The sequence below is a fragment of the Bubalus bubalis genome, chromosome 21 (assembly GCF_019923935.1).
Source record: "Bubalus bubalis isolate 160015118507 breed Murrah chromosome 21, NDDB_SH_1, whole genome shotgun sequence".
NCBI classification, from domain to species: domain Eukaryota; kingdom Metazoa; phylum Chordata; class Mammalia; order Artiodactyla; family Bovidae; genus Bubalus; species Bubalus bubalis.
The window spans coordinates 9,186,646-9,206,653 of NC_059177.1; the positions used below are offsets into that span (position 1 = coordinate 9,186,646).

Sequence of the window (20,008 nt, forward strand, 5' to 3'; positions counted from 1 at the left end):
CTGTCTAATAATTAATCCTGACTGAAGTTCAGTGGCATGGAGGTGGCCAGTTCCCTGTCCTTGGAGGCACAAATGCTCAGTATCTACTGAGTTGAGGAGTATATGAGAAGAAATTTAGTGACAGATGGAAGGGCAAAAGAAAGCAGCATTTTGAAAAGTGTGGGTCACACCCCATTAAAGGACCTAAAATCAAATTAATGGATCTTGAAGAGCATTTTTAAAGGAATGTGTTCATTGCTTTTACAGAAAGGAGTCATTCATGTTTTCTTCAGAAAATACACAAATATAGATAAGTTTGTAAAATAATCCTGAAGCAGTATCATAGAGAAAAATCATCTTAATCATCATGGTTTCTTTTTACACAGTTGTGTTTTGTAGATATGTTTAAACATATTTATTACCTATCTATATATGTATGTGTGCATATTAAGTGCATATTTGAATATATGCAGACATTTTTACTTACATCTTTGTTTTCCTTTGGACTGCACTGTCTGGCTGGTGGAATCCTAGTTCTCCCACCAGGGATTGAATCTGAGCTCTGGCTGTGAAAATTTGGGAGTCCTAACATGTGGACCGCCAGGGAATTCTCTGCACTTGGAATGCATTCATTTTCCTCACATGTTTGGAAGTCTAAAAAGCCCTGTAAGATGTTTTAAATTAATACCATCCTGGTAAAAATGTGGCAAGCCCTGTACTTTGTACTCTACATATATTATTTTGCATAGTTCTTATATCCACAGTGAGGTCAATACTATTATGCCCAGTTTACAGATGAGGAGAGTAAGGATTAGAAAGATTAGTTTTGTTATCTGGTCATGTTTTCAAAGTCAAACCAAAAGTGTGTAGCCTGAAATTTTTTTTAAATTAGTTTTTACTTATTTTTGGCTGTGATAGGTCTTTGTTGCTGTGGGGTCCTTTTCTCTAATTGCGTTGAGTGGGGGCCACTCTCTAGTTCCAGTGTATTGGCTTCTCTTTGCAGTGGCTTTTCTTATTGCTGAGCAAATGGTTTCAGGGCATACAGGCTTCAGTATTTGCCACCGGTGGGCTCAATAGTTGCAGTTCCCAGGCTCTAAAGCACAATCTCCATAATTGTGACTCACCAGCTTAGTTGCTCTGAGTTATGTGGGATTTTCCATGACCAGGGATCAAACCGGTGTCTTCTGCATTGGCAGGAGGATTCTTTACCACCAAGCCACCAGGGAAGCTCTGGCCTGGAATTTAACTAAGTGTGTTCTAGACCACTGGCGATAATACCTGGGGTTTGCCAGAAGGAAACAGGAGTCTGCAGGCTGGAGCCTTCAGGATGTATTTTGAGGCTTCGGGTCTGTGGGCCGATGGAGGGGGACGATAAGTATAAGACCACAGGAAGGGCAGGAAGAGGATGGGCTCAGATATGCTGAGCATCCAGGTAGCCCAGAGAGAGGCAGAATCAGGCCCAAAGGCTCCTCCCAAAACCCCACTTCCAGAGGAAGCCAAAACTCACAGGATTTTGTTAGTTTTTAGAATCCTGGAAGAAGAAACACCTGGGAGCCTCACTCAGCAAGGAGTTTGGCTGACGCCACCTCCCAAGCGTCCACCACTTCTAGGGCTGCCTCCCCTCCTGCCGTCCCCAGTGAGACTGCGCAGCAACCCGCTTGACCTGGCCACTCCCCCAGCATTGGAGGACCAGGCTCTGGCCTGTGGCAGTGCAGAGAGGCAGGACCACCCAAGGCCCGAGTGGAGAGTTAACTGCTAGTGCTTAGGCTGCAAGTCTATCGACTTCTGGGAGGCCAAAGACTTCTAATGTCTGTCAGGTCCAAGGCTGCAACAACCTGAGCACGCCATGCCATCACACCTGGCTTGTTTGTTCCTCTGTGCCATGCAGGGAAGCAGTGAGGGGCCTAGGAGTTGTCTTGGGAGACTGTTGCTGCCTGTTCCTGGAACCTGTCCCCTGAAGAACAGCCTCAGGCAATTGCTCTCTCTTCCTGGAAATGTAAGTTCATTCAGTCCTTAAGGGAAACAACATAGAGGTTTCTCCAAAAATTAAAAACTGAACGACCATGTGATCCAGCAAATCCAATCCTGAGAAATGGAAAGACATGAAAATAGAATATTAAAGAGATACATGCAGTCCCATGATTACTGCGACATCGTTCTTAGCAGCCGGCATATGGCAACAGCTAAGTGCCAGTCAGTTCAGTTCAGTACAGTCGTTCAGTCATGTCCAGTTCTTTGTGACCCCATCTACTGCAGCACACCAGGCTTCCTTGTCCATCACCAGCTCTTAGAACTTGCTCAGACTCATGTCCATCGAGTCAGTGATGCCATCCAACCATTTCATCCTCTGTCATCCCCTTCTCCTCATGCCTTCAATCTATCCCAGCATCAGGGTTTTTCCAATGAGTCAGTTCTTCACATCAGGTGGCCAAAGAATTGGAGTTTCAGCTTCAGCATCAGTCCTTCCAATGGATATTCAGAACTGATTCCATTTAGGATGGACTGGTTCAACCTCCATATAGTCCAAGGGAATCTCAAGAGTCTTCTCCAACACCACAGTTCAAAAGCATCAATTTTTCCATGCTCAGCTTTCTTTATGGGCCAACTCTCACTTCCATACATGACTACTGGGAAAACCATATGCTGTCTAGCTTGGTCATCGCTTTTCTTCCAAGGAGCAAGTGACTTTTAATTTTATATCTGCAGTGATTTTGGAGCCCCCCCGAATAAAGTCAGCCACTGTTTCCCCATCTATCTGCCATGAAGTGATGGGATCAGATGCCATGATCTTCGTCTTCTGAATGTTGAGTTTTAAGCCTCCTTTTTCTCTCTTCTCTTTTGCTTTCATTAAGAGGCTCTTTAGTTCTTCTTTGCTTTCTGCCAAAAGGTGGTGTTATCTGCATATCTGAGGTTATTGATATTTCTCCTGGCAATCTTGATTCCAACTTGTGCTTCATCCAGCTTGGCATTTTGCATGAATGTATTCTGCATATAAGTTAAATAAGCCGAGTGACAGTATACAGCCTTGACATACTCCTTTCCCAATTTGTAATCAGTCTGCTGTTTCATGTCCAGTTCTAACTATTGCTTCTTGACCTGCATACAGATTCCTCAGGAGGCAGGTAAGATGGTCTGGTATTCCCATCTCTTTAAGAATTTTCCACAGTTTATTGTGATCCACACAGTCAAAGGATTTGGCATAGTCGATATAGCAGAAATAGATGATTTTCTGGAACTCTCTTGCTTGTCAGATAATCCAATGAATGTTGGCAATTTGATCTCTGGTTCCTCTGCATTTTCTAAATCCAGCTTGAACATCTGGAAGTTCATGGTTCACGTACTGTTAAGCCTGGCTTGGAGGATTTTGAGCATTACTTTGCTAGCATGTAAGATGAGTGCAATTGTGCGGTAGTTTGAACATTCTTTGGCACTGCCTTTCTTTGGGATTAAAATGAAAACTGACCTTTTCCTGTGGCCACTGCTGAGTTTTCCAAATTTGTGGACTATTGAGTGCAAAACTTTCACAACATCATCTTTTAGGGTTTGAAATATCTCAACTGGAATTCCATCACCTCCACTAGCTTTGTTCATGGCAATGCTTCCTAAGGTCCACTTGACTTCACATTCCAGGATGTCTGGCTCTAGCTGAGTGATCACACCATTGTGATTATCTGGGTCATGAAGATCTTTTTTGTATAGTTCTTCTCTGTATTCTTGCCACCCCTTCTTAATTTTTTCTGCCTCTGTTAGGTCCATACCATTTCTGTCTTTTATTGTGCCCATCTTTGCATGAAATGTTCCCTTGGTATCTCTGATTTCCTTGAAGAGATCTCTAGTCTTTCCCATTCTATTGTTTTCCTCTATTTCTCTGCATGGATCATTGAGGAAAGCTGTCTTATCTCTCCTTGCCATTCTTTGGAACTCTGCATTCACATGGTTATATCTTTCCTTTTATCCTTTCCCTTTAGCTTCTCTTTTTTTCACAGCTATTTGTAAGGCCTCCTCAGACAACCATTTTGCCTTTCTTTTTCTTGGGGATTGTCTTGATCCCTGCCTTCTGTACAGTGTCACAAACATCCATCAATAGTTCTTCAGGCATTCTGTCTAGCAGATCGAATCCCTTGAATCTATTTGTCACTTCTAGTCTGTAATCATAAGGGATTTGATTTAGGTCATACCTGGATGGTCTAGTGGTTTTCCCTACATTCTTCAATTTAAGTCTAAACTTGGCAATAAGGTGTTCATGATCTGAGCCCACAGTCAGCTCCCAGTCTTGTTTTAGTGGATGAATAAAGAATATATATATGTATACATGTAATGGAATATTATTAAGTCACAATAATGAAATAAATTCTGTCATTTGCAACAATATGGATGGACCTTTGGATTTTGATTCAAATACTTCTGGAAACCCCCTCACAGATAACCCCTGAAACAATGTTTTACCATCCATCTAGGCATCCCTTAGCACAGGCAAGTTGATACATAAAATTAACCATCACAGGGCTTTTTTGTTTTTTTTTTTTTAGGTATATCTAATCCAGTAAAATACACCCTTTCTAGCTAGTAAGCCATGTGATATTGACAAATGCAAATAGCTGTGTGACCACCAGCACAATTAAGATGCAGAAAATTTCACCTACCAGATTCTTACAACTGCATTTGTAGTCAACTCTTCCCCCATCCCCAGTCCCTGGAAACCATTGAACTATTTTCTGTCCCTATAGTTCTACTTTTGCAACAATGTCATATAAATGATGTTATAGAGAATCATATTGTCAGTAATCTTTTGTACAGGAGACAGGGATAAGACCATCCCCATTGATAAGAAATGGAAAAAAGCAAAATGGCTGTCTGAGGAGGCCTTACAAATAGCTTTGAAAAGAAGAGAAGTGAAAAGCAAGGGAGAAAAAGAAAGATATAAGCATCTGAATGCAGAGTTCCAAAGAATAGCAAGGAGAGATAAGAAAGCCTTCCTCAGCGATCAATGCAAAGAAATAAAGGAAAACAACAGAATGGGAAAGACTAGAGATCTCTTCAAGAAAATTAGAGATACCAAGGGAACATTTCATGCAAAGATGGGCTCGATAAAGGACAGAAATGGTATGGACCTAACAGAAGCAGAAGATATTAAGAAGACGTGGCAAGAAGACACAGAAGAACTATGCAAAAAAGATCTTCACGACCCAGATAATCACAATGGTGTGATCACTCAGCTAGAGCCAGACATCCTGGAATGTGAAGTCAAGTGGGCCTTAGAAAGCATCACTATGAATAAAGCTAGTGGAGGTGATGGAATTCCAGTTGAGCTATTTCAAATCCTGAAAGATGATGCTGTGAAAGTGCTGCACTCAATATGCCAGCAAATTTGGAAAACTCAGCAGTGGCCACAGGACTGGAAAAGGTCAGTTTTCATTCCGATCCAAAGAAAGGCAATGCCAAAGAATGCTCAAACTACTGCACAATTGCACTCATCTCACACGCTGGTAAAGTAACGCTCAAAATTCTCCAAGCCAGCCTTCAGCAATACGTGAACTGTGAACTTCCTGATGTTCAAGCTGGTTTTAGAAAAGGCAGAGGAACCAGAGATCAAATGGTCAACGTCCGCTGGATCATCGAAAAAGCAAGAGAGTTCCAGAAAAATATCTATTTCTGCTTTATTGACTATGCCAAAGCCTTTGACTGTGTGGATCACAACAAACTGTGGAAAATTCTGAAAGAGATGGGAATACCAGACCACCTGACCTGCCTCTTGAGAAACCTATATGCAGGTCAGGAAGCAACAGTTAGAACTGGACATGGAACAACAGACTGGTTCCAAATAGGAAAAGGAGTACGTCAAGGCTGTATATTGTTACCCTGCTTATTTAACTTATATGCAGTGTACATCATGAGAAACGCTGGGCTGGAGGAAGCACAAGCTGGCATCAAGATTGCCGGGAGAAATATCAATAACCTCAGATATGCAGATGACACCACCCTTATGGCAGAAAGTGAAGAGGAACTAAAAAGCCTCTTGATAAGTGAAAGAGGAGAGTGAAAAGTTGACTTAAAGCTCAACATTCAGAAAACTAAGATCATGGCATCCGGTCCCATCACTTCATTGGAAATAGATGGGGAAACAGTGGAAACAGTGTCAGACTTTATTTTTTTGGGCTCCAAAATCACTGTAGATGGTGATTGCAGCCATGAAATTAAAAGACACTTACTCCTTGGAAGAAAAGTTATGACCAACCTAGGTAGCATATTCAAAAGCAGAGACATGACTTGGGAAACAAAGATACGTCTAGTCGAGCCTATGGTTTTTCCAGTGGTCATGTATGGATATGAGTTAGACTGTGAAGAAAGCTGAGCACTGAAGAACTGATGCTTTTGAACTGTGGTGTTGGAGAAGACTCTTGAGAGTCCCTCGGACTGCAAGGAGATCCAACAAGTCCATCCTAAAGGAGATCAGCCCTGGGTGTTCTTTGGAAGGAATGATGCTAAAGCTGAAACTCCAAAACTTTGGCCACCTGATGTGAAGAGTTGACTCATTGGAAAAGACCCTGATGCTGGGAGGGATTGGGGGAAGGAGGAGAAGGGGACGACAGAAGATGAGATGACTGGATGGCGTCACTGACTCGATGGACATGAGTTTGAGTGAACTCTGGGAGTTGGTGATGGACAGGGAGGGCTGGCGTGCTGCGATTCATGGGGTCACAAAGAGTTGGACACGACTGAGTGACTGAACTGAACTGAACTGCTGACTAGTATTCCATTGTACAGATGGACCATGGTTGGTTTATCCATTCTATGCTTGAGGAACACTCGGATTGTTTCCAGTCTTTTGCGTGGATAGATACCATATCTGCATTCCAATCAGGGAAATTAGAGAGTTCCTATTGCTCTGCATTTTTACCATCAGTTGGAATAATCAGGGTTTTTTTTTTATCCTTTTATTTTAGTCATTCTAATAGATGTGTGGAAGTTGCTTATTCTGATTTTAATTTACATTCTGTAATGTCTAATAATGTGGAACCCTTTTTCATATCCCTGTTTGTCATTCACATGTCTGCTTTGCTATAGTTTTTGTTCATATATTTTGCTCATCTAAAAAAATGTGTTATATTTTCTTCTTGTTGTGTTTTCACAGGTCTTTATATACTAGATACAAGTCCTTTATTAGATACATAATTTTCTCCTGGTTTGTGGCCTGTTTTAATTATTTTTTTTAACAGTCTTTGAAAGAGCAGCTCCTCTTAATTTTACTGAAATTCAGTGTATTTTGAGCACCTCTCTTTTGTACTATATCTTAGAAGTCTTTGTTCAACTCAAGGTAAAAAACGATTTTCTCCTATGGTTTCTTCAGGAAGTTATATAGTTTCAGGCTTTATGTTTAGGTTTATGATCTACTTGGAGTTAATTTTTGTATAAGGTGTGATATATGAATTGCGATTCATTCATTTGGCTTATGAATATTCATTTCTCCCAGCACTACTTGTTGAAAAGACTGTCATTTCTCCATTGAATTACCTTTGCCCTATTGCAGAAAATGAGTTGATCATATATATGGCTATATATATCACATTTCTGGACTCCTTTATTCCATTGGTCTATGTTTACCATTTTAATGTAATAAACTTACTAGAAAAGTAAAGAAAGGAGAAATGAAAGAAAGGAAATAAAAAAGTGAAAGGAAAGAGATGAAGAGGAAAGGAAAGGAAAAATACAAGCATGTATCTCTCCTGGTAAAGGCAAATATCATTTAATGCAACTTCTTGTTCAGTTAAATATGTATGCAAGTGTGTGTGTGTTTAATAAATACAGTACATGAAAGAAAAAAAAACAGCTGAAATGATAGACTTTTAAGAGTTGAATTTATTTGAGATAGTGGAAATGGGTAATGTCCACTACCTTACCACAGTAAGGACTGTGCCCTCATTTAGAATATACTACCCATGTTTTACACATATGCCCTTAAGAAAAGTAATCCCATCCCTTTTGTTTGCTTTCTGCAATCAATTGATTGATGGGTTGATTGATAGATAGATAGGTACAATAGGTACATAGATAATCTCCCAGGTCTAATGTTGTTCTCTGCAGTGGTTCATGAAGTTTGCAGTTCCCTCTGCCTTTCCTTCTACCTATGTCTTCCTCCCTTCTACAATACTGACTTCAGAGTTAGGCATATACCCATTTAGAAATATATATATATATATATATATGTTATTTGTATATATACATATCTATCTATCTATCAATATATTCTTGTAGGTCTTGTATTTGTATATGTCAGTGTGATTATATTCTCACCAATGATATATCAAGTGAAGTATCATGTGACAAATTCAGAGAACTTTTTAATTTATTTTTTCTGTGAATGAAGTTCTGTCATGAACACTATGTTCTGTTTCATTCTTTCCTTTTTAATCTTTTCTAGTGGTTGGATTGAGCATGTGCAGTTGCAAACTTGAGGATGAAGCTCATACCCACTCGTGCTAAAAGGAACCTGAGTTGCTGAGAATTTCATAGACTGAAACCATCATTCCAACCACAGGCAGCATAACATGGTTCATTTAGGTAAAGAGCACTGAAATCCTGTTTTTAAAAAAAATTATTTTATTGAAATACAATTGATTTTTGATGTTGTGTTAGTTTCTAGTATACAGCAAAATGATTCAGTTGTTCATATCTCTATGATATATATGTAAATTATTTTTCATATTCTTTCCCATTTTTGTTTATTTTAGGATATTGTGTAGAGTTCCCCGTGCTATACAGTAGGATCTTATTGTTTGTCTATTCTGCATATAACAGGAAGCATCTACTAATCCAGGCTCCAGTCCATCACTCACATCCCCTCCACAATCACAAGTCTATTCTCTGTGTCTTTGAGTCTGTTTCTGTTCATAGATAAGTTCATGTGTTTCATATTTTCTACTCCACATATAAATGATATTGTGTGGTATTTCTTTCTCTTTCTGACTTACTTCCCTTAGTATGATAATCTTTAGGTCCATCCATGTAGCTGCAAATGACATTATTTCATTTTTATGACCGAGTAATATTCCACTGTGTTTATACATGTATGTGTATGAATACATACATGTATGTGTGTATATGTGTGAATATGTATGTATATATACACACATGTATACACACTATATATCACATCTTTATTCATCTGTTGATGAATATTTAGGGTGTTTCCATGTCTTGGCTATTTTAAACAGTTTTGCCACGAACACAGGGGTGCATGTATCTTTTCAAATTATAGTTTTGTCGAGATATATGTCCAGGAGTGGGATTATTAATCAAATGGCAACTCTATTTAGATTTTTGAAGAACCTCCGTAACTGTTTTCCATGGTGGCTGCACCAATTTCCATTCCCACCAGCAGTGTGGGAGGGTTCTCTTTTCTCCACATCTTCTCCAGCATTTGTTACTTGTAGGCATTTAACAATGGCCGCTCTGACCAACGTGAGGTGGCACCTCATTGTAGTTTTTATTTGCATTTCTCTAGCAATTAGCAGTGTTAAGCATCTTTTCATGCGCTTATTGGCCATCCATGTTACTTCTTTGGAGAAATATCTATTTACGATCTTATGCCCATTTTTTGATGGATTGTTTGGTTTTTTTTTTGTTACTGAATTGTATGAGCTGTTTGTATATTTTGGAAATTAAGTCCTTGTTGGTCACATCATTTGCAAATATTTTCTCCCATTCTATAGGTTGTCATTTTATTTCATTAATTGTTTCTTTGCTTACAAGTTTGGTAAGGTCTCCTTTATTTCTTTTTGCTTGCTTTTTTTTTTTTTTTGTATTGGGAGACTGACCTAACAAAACATTGGTATGATTTATGTGAGAAAGTTTTGCCTAGTAAGTTAATTGAGATTTTTTTATCACTTATAATGATAGAGGCATAATCCCCTTGACAGTATCTTGATGTCCTCTCATCACTATACATGATTCTACCGTTTGCCCCATCTTTATAAATCAAATCATCAAACCAGACAGTTCTTGGTTTAGATCAGTTTAGAACTTGGAGTCAACTTTGATTCTTGGTTTTCTCTCTCCTCATTCAATCCATCTGCAGTATCGTCTCTATTCACCCTTCATGGCATGTCTAGAAATGACCTCTTCTCATCCTTTGCAGCTGGCGTGCACGCATGCTCAGTTGTGTCCGACTCTTTGTGACCCCACTGATTGTAGCCCACCGCAGTCCTCTGTCCATGGGATTTCTCAGGCAAGCATGCTGGAGCAGGTTGCCGTTTCCTCCTCTAGGACTGGCCGGAGCCATTGTTGGGTCTTCTGTGGATGATTATAGTTACTCTATGGTGGTCTCTTCTTTCATGTTACTCCCTTGATTCAGTTCTCATCAGGACAGCCAGAGGGAGGCTACTTGAAATATGTCATCCATCACTGTACCCTCTGCTCCAACCCCCCAAGGGCTCCGGTCCCTCTCAGGAAATCCAGAGCCCTTAGAATGGCTTATAAGATGCCAGTGTCCCTGACTCCCTTATCTCTCTACATCTGCTCCTCTGCTTCCTGTTATTCTCTGATTTCCACCCACCCTGGCCTGCCTTTTCTCTGCCACATACCCACTTTCCCCGGTGGGTTCATAGTTCACTCCTTTCTTCCTTTCAGGTCTCTGCTTAAATGTAAACTCCTCTGAGAGTTTTTTCACTTATATAAAACATTACCCCTTCCAACAGTTTACCTCTCTTACATTTTTCATGTTCTTCACAACACTTAACCTCACAGACACTATCCTTTTAAAGTTATCTATCTTTTTAAATTCATCTGTTGACTCTCACAGACAGCAGGGCTTCATTTTGTTCACTGGTATATCTCCAGCATCTAGAACAAGGCTTGGCATGTATGATTTGCACTCAAAAAAAAAAAAAAAAAAAAAAAAACAGCAACAACAGAACATTTGTTCACTAAATGAATAAATGGGTTATATACTTTTGAATCAAGACTACCTGAGTCATAATCATGAGTCATTTCTACATAGAAGATCCTACGTAGTTGTTTCTACCTAGAAGAGGTAAGGAATTAACTTACTTCTGACCCTCACATTCCTCCTCTCTCAAGTGGGCATAGTGATACTCCATGAGGGTATTGTGAGAATTAAGTAAGATTATCCAAGTGAAAAAATGTTCAGCACAAAGCCCTTCACAAAGAGAGATTCAATAAAAATTTGATAAGTCACTGAATGTTGAAAAAAATAAAACAAAAGGCATCAAATGATTTTGAGGGGAAGTGTCTTGCAAGATTTTCCAGGCTAATGACATGAGTAAATTCAGATAATCTCCAAGCATTAAGTAGAATTTACAGTGTCTTAATTCAGTTCTCTATAATATTAAACATTCATGATTAAGAAATATCTGTGTGTTTTATAACTTACAAAATGACCATATTTCTGGTCAATCTAAAGCATTTGACAGGAGGCTTGGGAGCTTTGTGGCTTTTGGCTAACCCCCTGAGAGCTGTCTTGGTAGAGAGATTGACACTTTTCAATGATTACCTTGTCCCCAGGAAAGGCTGTTATAGTTTAACATGCAGAGAGGGCCCTTTTATGGCTCTATTCACATGGAACATGCCTCCCCTGGGAGGGCTCTCAGTTTAGATCTGAGCCCTTTACATCACAATCATCCAGAGATAAATCAATTTGGACACATCCTGACATCCTTGTCAGTCTTTCTGTCCTCTGCTGGGCTCTTTCCTCCCTCACCTCCTGGCCCAAACTCTTCTAAGTCTTTGTGTCTTGTGTCCCTAGCTCCTCCATCCCAAGACTTTAAATGGGGCCCAAAGACACCCGCTTTTCCGCTCCGTAACAGCTTGAGATTTCTCTCCTCCTTCTGGTATTAACATCTATGTTTTTCTCTGATGAGGACATTTGCCTCCTGAAGTTATCCCAGGCTTGTGCTGCTCATGCTTTTGTACTTCATCTTCCCCAGGCTCTGGAGGTAGATTGGAGTTTTTCATCAGGTTTTTTTCTAGAGGACTTTGTGCTATGATGGAAGCGTTGCCTGTATTTCCATGCTGTCCAACGTGATGTGCGTGCACAGGCTCCCAGTCGCATCTGACTCTTCGTGACCCCATGGACTATAGCTCGCCAGGCTCCTCTGTCCATGGAATTTTCCAGGCAAGAATACTGGAGTGGGTTGCCATTTCCTACTCCATGGTCCAACATGGTAGCCACAAGCTAAATGTGACTGTGGAACACTTGTTTGGTGTAACTTAAGAAGTAATTTTTAGGTTTTATTTTATTAATTGAAATTGAATGGCCCCAAATGGCTAGTGTCCACAGCATTAAACATCACAGTTCTAGACCTTTTCTCCTTCACCTTCAAGTAAACGGATACATTGGATTCTAAACTTACCACCCTCTACCCTTTAAGCTCTGACTCATTTAACCTCAGGTCACCAGCTGGATTGGTCAATTCTTAGTCTCCTGGATTGCTGTCATGGATTCCATTTCAGGTCCTACCATGACTCTGGGTAATTCAACTTTTACACATGCAACACCTGTTCAATGCCTGATGCCCCAGTTCTTAATATTCTTACATTTAACTTACTCTGCCCCTTAAGTGACTCACACCTGAAATATTAAATCCAAACCATGCCATCTTCTGACAACCATGCTGTATAACTGAGAGGAGAAAGGTTAGATGATGACCTTATTCACCTCTTAGATGGCCCCTCTAATAGAAAATGTTCCCTGATGCTTCAGCTTATATTTAAGAAATCTTCTCTGCTAAGTACCACCACTGAGCTGGTCCATAACATTGTAGCTCTTAATACTATTCAACATAATATCAGTGTATTATAGCACTTAACAGCATGTGACTGTAGCTATCTCTCAGTTTCTGTATTTTCCCACTAGAACACAAATTAACTTTTGTATTCACGTACTACTTATAGAACTATCACATGGAAGGTTCTCAATCAATGAGTGAAGATAGGAGTTAATGAATCAATGAATGAACTCATTTTGTTTGCTGAAGGGGTGAGACACAATAACTTATGAACAGATCCCTGAAAACCTGAGAATCAGAGGAGTTGTGGATGGTGATCTGAATAAAGAAATTGGGTTGTATTCTATCTCCTAGTAATCAGAGAGATCCAGGGTGGATCACAGATTAATTAGGGTGGTCTCTTCCTGATGAGGATTTTCATTTATAGCTAGAACTTTATCTACCAGATCTGTTTTTGTGTTTTGTAGGTTATCATTAGTAATTTCATCAGATTTGGAGTTACACAGTGTTCTTAACCACTCAAGTTTCACAGCTTTTATTAGAACTTAGACTTTTGGATTTTCTTGGTTGATACTTTGATAGGTTATTTTTTAAGACCACTTTATTGAGATATCATTGACATATGAAAAGTTCATATTTAATGTATACAGTTTTATGAGTTTGGAGATAAGCATAGGCTGTGAAACCATCACCACAATCAAGATCATAAGCATCCACTTACTACCAGAATTTCTTCTGTCTTTATTTTTATTTGTATATGATAAGAACATAACATACTTTGCTCTATCCTCTTGGCAAATTTTACTTACACAATACGGTTTGCTAACTATAGGCACCATGCTATGCAGAAGACCTCTAGGACTCCTTTATCTTGCGTGACTGAAATTTTGTTCTCTTCGACCAGTACCTCGTCATTCCACCTCCCCCATAACCACCATTCTGCTCTCCACTTCCAAGCATGTCACTTTTTAGATTCCTTGTTTAAGTGGTATCATGTGGTATTTCCTCTTGTGTGACTGAACTATTTTACTTAGCATAATGTCTTCTTGTTGTTGTTGTTTGGTCTCTATCCGACTCTTTTGTGACCACATGCACTGTAGCCCTCCAGGATAATCCGACGGACAGAGGAGCCTGGCTCTGGTAGAGCATATGGATAACCCATATACCCTTACCCAGCTTCTCCTAATGTGAACTTCTTGCATTTCCCAGGTACAATGATAGAAACTAGGAAATCTTTGTCTGCACAAATATTGTCAACTAAAGACTTTATTTGGATTTCACCCATTATTAAGATCTGTTTTTCTTTTCCATGGTTCCTGAATTGGCATTTAGTTTTTCCTTCCAATCTGTGATACTTACTTCCCATTATCTTTTATAAATTTGACATTTTTGAAGAGAACTGGACAATACTTTTGTAGACTATCCCTCAGTGAAAGTGAACCTGGACATTTCTCATGAGTAGATGAAAATTATATCTTTTTAAAATAATACCACAGAAGCGACATGTCCTTTTAAGTATTAAATCAGGTAACATGTTGTCAATATGCTTCATTACTGGTTATATTTCTACTATCACTTGGTAAAAGTGGTGCTTATTGAGTTTCTCCACTGTAAATTTTCTATTTTCCCATTTGCAGTTGATAAATAATTGAGGATATACTTTGAGACTAGCAAATATCATGTTTCTCCTCAAACTTTTACCCACTAATTTTATCATCCATCATTAAATCATGCCCCTAGCAATCATTAACATGGAGTTCTACTTATAATTTTTTATTCCATTATTCATTCTACATTTGGAATTCTTCTTTAAGGAAGAACTTTCTCTCTTCCCTATGTATGTATGTATTTATTCAAATACTTATTTATATCCACTGGACTCCTGATATTAATTTTATGTATGGCTTTCAATCCACTACTATTATTTATTTTCTTGGTTTCCTCATTATTGAAATAGTTGTAATAATATCCAGCCCTAAAAGTACGAATTAAGTCAGATACTCTAACCCATCAGCACAGTGCTGGGCATGGATAAACTGCTGTGTTAATGGTGGGAATAATTGCGGGCCTTATCACCATCATGAACATTGCTGTCATTACTCATATCATTATTAATTACAGCTCCCAATGTATATGCCTGTCTCTAGTTTCAAATTTCATCTCTCTTTCCTTTGCAAAGAATATTTAGCTGAGCAGGTGCAGCTAGCCTAGAGATGCCTACAAGTGCTTTGCTAAGACTTCAGCTTGGTAACTCCGGTGCTGGTCATGATTGAAGAAAGGACAAGAGCCCACTTCATTCCGCAGCATTTTATAACGCAGTCTTAGGACAGTTTCCTACCCATGACAGTTTTATTATTACATCTTTCACCTCAACAGGCAGAATAAATACAACCTTCATAAGAAGTGCACCAGACAGGCCAGAAAGTATCACAGTGACTTCTGACACAGGAAACATTGCTCTTATGAATGTAATATTGTCATCTTTGTTTTGCACTTTGGAAAACCAACTGAAACATTGAATATAAAGCTGGTTTGTAGAAATATTAATCATCTGTTTATATGAAGTTGTTAATAATACATTAATATGAAGCAACTCTATCTTTCCATTCTCCAGATCTTATTCTCTTTTCCATACAAACATTCAGATTATGGATTATTAATAATTATTCTTTATACTAATGTACATGTGACTTCTGCATAAAATTAGAAAACATGCTGAAGTCTGCCTTAAAATATTCATCTAAAAACATTTCATTTTGAAACACTAAGGTTAGCTTTACAATGAAGAAAACATTAAGACACACACACAAAAAATCAAAATTGTTCTTGTCCTAGCCAAGTTTGCCCATATCACTAATTCCATACTGAGGATATAATTAAAGTTAAAGTTGCTGATTTTAGGGATGTGCATTATTGAGATAGATTTAACATAATGCTTATTTGGTTAATCTTTGAGCTCTGAGTTAGGTTTACTGGGTTCATATCCTGCCTTCTTACCAACCACAGGACATAGAGGAATTATTGAGCTTCTCTGTGCTCCATTCATCCAACAGATATTCACTGAGCTTCAACTGTAGGACATTCTAAGTTCTGGGTGCTCTGAGTATTATATGGAGACATGTCATTACTGCACACTTTGCTTTAGACCCATATGTTTATCTTGACCCAGAGAGTGTCTTGATGCGGAAAAAAAGGAATTGCACAGCCTTGGAGGCCCTGGATGTCTCCTCCCTTTCCTCTTCTTTTAAACTGTTTGTATTCTTGGAATTAGTAGTACAGTTTGATACTGGCTTAGCCTCTGGTTCTTGTTCATTTTATGTGGCAGTCTGATCCCTTGTATGATCCTAAATCCAAAAATTAATTTGGGAGAGTAAAAGGAGGGGAATAACCCATGGATTTTTTGCTTTAGAATAATTGGGGATATTGACTATCTATGTCAGTATGAATAGAGTTTTAAATTCATTGTATGAAAATTGATAATACTGAATGAAACAAGTACAACAGAGCCCAAAATGGTATTTTAGACTACATAAAATTCAATAACTCGTGATCATAATAAATACCACTCAGAGAGCAAAAGGTAAACCTCAGAAGGGGAGAACATATTTGCAGGACAGCATATTTTATGCACCTGTGCTTACTGAGAAAATTAATCACTTTGGAGATTTGATTATCAAGTTTATTTTTAGTCAATATCATATTTGATGATATACATTTTGATGGTATACATTTATAAAACATCTTTTAAAAACCAGATTAAAGAGTCATATTGAATGTATTAAGCACATTTGAAAAACATCAAATGAATTTCTTAAATAATATATGATGTTTCATTTAAACTATTTTTGATAAATCATTCACAATTGCTAAAATAACTCATGGCTATGCAGTTAAAATCTTAAAAGGAGATTTTCATTTCCCACAAGCAGTGTTGAGTGTCTGTGTATTCTTTAAGGTATACTTGATTTAATGCTTCCATGATGTGCATGTTTAGATGGTTTCCATGGAGACAATTTCTGCCTAAGCTTAGGTGAGAATGTTAATTTTTTCTTTTTTAGAAAAATTTAAATTTTTAATTTTATATTGAAATCTAGTTAAATACCAATGTTGTGTTCATTTCAGGAGGACAGCAAAATGTTTGACTTCTATATATGCATTATATATTCTTTTTCAAATTCTTTTCTCATTTAGGTTATTCAAGAGTATTGAGCAGAGTCCTTTGTGCTATATAGTAGGTCCTTGTTGGTTATCTGTTTTGTATATTTGTTGTTGTTTAGTCATTCAGTCATATATGACTCTTTGTGACCCCATCGATTGTAACCCAGCAGGCTCCTCTGTCCGTGGGATTCTCCAGGCAAGAATACTGGAGTGGGTTGTCATTTCCTTCTCCAGGGGCTCTTCCCAACCCAGGGATCAAACCCACATATCCTGCATTGGCAGGTGGATTATTTACTGCTGAGCCACCTGGGAATAGTATGGTGTATATGTCAATCCCAAATTCCCAACCCACCCTCCCAAACTTTTCCCCCCTTGTAGCCGTAAGTTCTTTCTCCAAGCGGTTGAATCTGTTTCTCTTTTGTAAGTTCAGTTGCATTGTATTTTTTAGATTCTTTCTGCATATTCAGTTCAGTTCAGTCGCTAGGTCGTGTCTGACTCTTTGTGACCCATGAATCGCAGCACGCCAGGCCTCCCTCTCCATCACCAACTCCTGGAGTCCACACAAACCCATGTCCATTGAGTTGGTGATGCCATCCAACCATCTCATCCTCTGTCATCCCTTTCTCCTCCTGCCCTCAATCTTTCCCAGCATCAGGGTCTTTTCAAATGAGTCAGCTCTTCACATCAGGTGGCCAAAGTATTGGAGTTTCAGCTTCAACATCATTCCTTCCAATGAATACCCAGGACTGATCTCCTTTAGGATGGACTGGTTGGATCTTCTTGCAGTCCAAGGGAATCTCAAGAGTCTTCTCCAACACCACAGTTCAAAAGCATCAATTCTTCGGCACTCAGCTTTCTTCACAGTCCAACTCTCACATCCATACATGACCACTGGAAAAACCATAGCCTTGACTAGATGGACCTTTGTTGGCAAAGTAATGTCTCTGCTTTTTAATATGCTGTCTAGGTTGGTCATAACTTTCCTTCCAAGGAGTAAGCGTCTTTTAATTTCATTGCTGCAATCACCATCTGCAGGGATTTTGGGGCCCAGAAAAATAAAGCCAGCCACTGTTTCCACTGTTTCCCCATCTATTTACCATGAAGTGATGGGACTGGATTCCATAATTTAGTTTTCTGAATGTTGAGCTTCAAGCCAACTTTTTCACTCTCCTCTTTCACCTTCATCAAGAGGCTCTTTACTTCTTCCTCACTTTCTGCCATAAGGGTGGTGTCATCTGCATATCTGAGGTTATTGATATTTCTCCCGGCAATCTTGATTCCAGCTTGTGCTTCCTCCTGCCCAGCATTTCTCATGATGTACTCTGCATATAAGTTAAATAAGCAGGGTAACAATATACAGCCTTGACGTACTCCTTTTCCTATTTGGAACCAGTCTGTTGTTCCATGTCCATTTCTAACTGTTGCTTCCTGACCTGCATACAGGTTTCTCAAGAGGCAGGTCAGGTGGTCTGGTATTTCCATCTCTTTCAGAATTTTCCACAGTTTATTGTGATCCACTCAGTCAAAGGCTTTGGCATAGTCAATAAAGCAGAAATAGATGTTTTTCTGGAACTCTCTTGCTTTTTTGATGATCCAATGGGTGTTGGCAATTTGATCTCTGGTTCCTCTGCCTTTTCTAAAACCAGCTTGAACATCTGGAAGTTCATGGTTCACATATTGCAGAAACCTGGCTTGGAGACTTTTGAGCATTACTTTACTAGTGTGTGAGATGAGTGCAATTGTGCGGTAGTTTGAGCATTCTTTGGCATTGCCTTTCTTTGGGATTGGAATGAAAACTGACCTTTTCCAGTCTGTGGCCACTGCTGAGTTTTCCAAATTTGCTGGCATATTGAGTGCATATAAATGATATCATATAATATTTGTCTTTCTCTAACTTAAGTTATGCACTTTGTATGATAATTTCCAGGTTCATTCGTTTTGCTGAAAATGGTATATTTCACTCATTTTGATGACTGAGTAATATTCCATCATGTGTGTGTGAGTGGGGGCGAGTGTATTTGTTTGTATATACACCACATCTTCTTTATCCATTCATCTGCAATAACCAGTTCGGTTGCTTCCATGTCTTGACTCTTGTAAAAAGTGCTACAGTGAATGTTGGGGTGCATGTGTGCTTTTGAACCATGTTTTCCTCTGGATTGCTGGCCTATATGGTAGCTCTATTTTTACTGTTTTAAGGAACCTGCATACTGTTCTCCATAGTATCAGTACCAATTTACATTCCCACCAACAGTGTAAGAGGGTTCCCTTTTCTCCACACCCTCTCTAGTATTTGTTATTTGTAGACTTTTTCATGATGACTGTTATGACCCATGTGAGGTGATACCTCATTGTAATTTTGATTTGCATTTCTCTAATAATTAGCAATATTGAACATCTTTTCATGTGCTTATTGGCCATCTCTATGTCTTCTTTGGAGAAATGTCTCTTGGGTCCTCTGTCCAATTATTTATTTTTAGTTTTTATATTGAACTTCACAAATTGTAAATTTTGGAAAGTAATGCCTTGTTCATCTCATTGTTTGCAAATATTTTTTCCCATCCTATGGGTTCTCTTTTTGTTTATGGTTTCCTTTGCTGTGCAAAAGCTTAATATTTTCATTTTTATTTCCTTTACTCTAGGAGATGGATCAAAGAAGATCTTGATGCAATTTATGTCACAAAGTGCTCTGCCTGTATTTTCTTCTTAAGAGTTTTATAGTATTCAGTCTCACATTTAGGTCTTAAATCCATTTTGAATTTATTTTTGTGTATGGTATTAAAAATATCCTAATTTCATTCTTTTACTGTCCAGCTTCCCCAGCACCATCTATTGAAGAAACTGTCTTTTCTCAATTGTGTAGTGTTCTCTCCTTTGTCATAGATTAATTGACCATAGGTATGTGGATTTATTTCTGGGATTTCTGTCCTGTTCCATTGATCTATATTTCTGTTTTTGTGCCAGTATCACACTATTTCAGTGACTGAAGGTTTGTAGTATAGACGGAAGTAAGGGAGCCTGATTCCTCCAGGTCCGTTTTTCTTAAGATTGGTTTGGCTATTTGTGGTCTTCCATGTCTCCATACTTATTTGAAGATTTTTTTAGACTAGTTCTGTGAAAAATGTGAT

General features: G+C 38.7%; 1 long non-coding RNA gene across 1 annotated transcript; it reads left to right on the forward strand.

Moving 5' to 3' along the window:
- Nucleotides 1-799: 799 nt before the first annotated feature.
- On the forward strand, nucleotides 800-8,500 carry LOC123331010. Its single transcript, XR_006547391.2, has 2 exons — nucleotides 800-1,975; nucleotides 8,399-8,500. It is a non-coding gene; the product is annotated as an uncharacterized LOC123331010 (long non-coding RNA).
- Nucleotides 8,501-20,008: the final 11,508 nt, after the last annotated feature.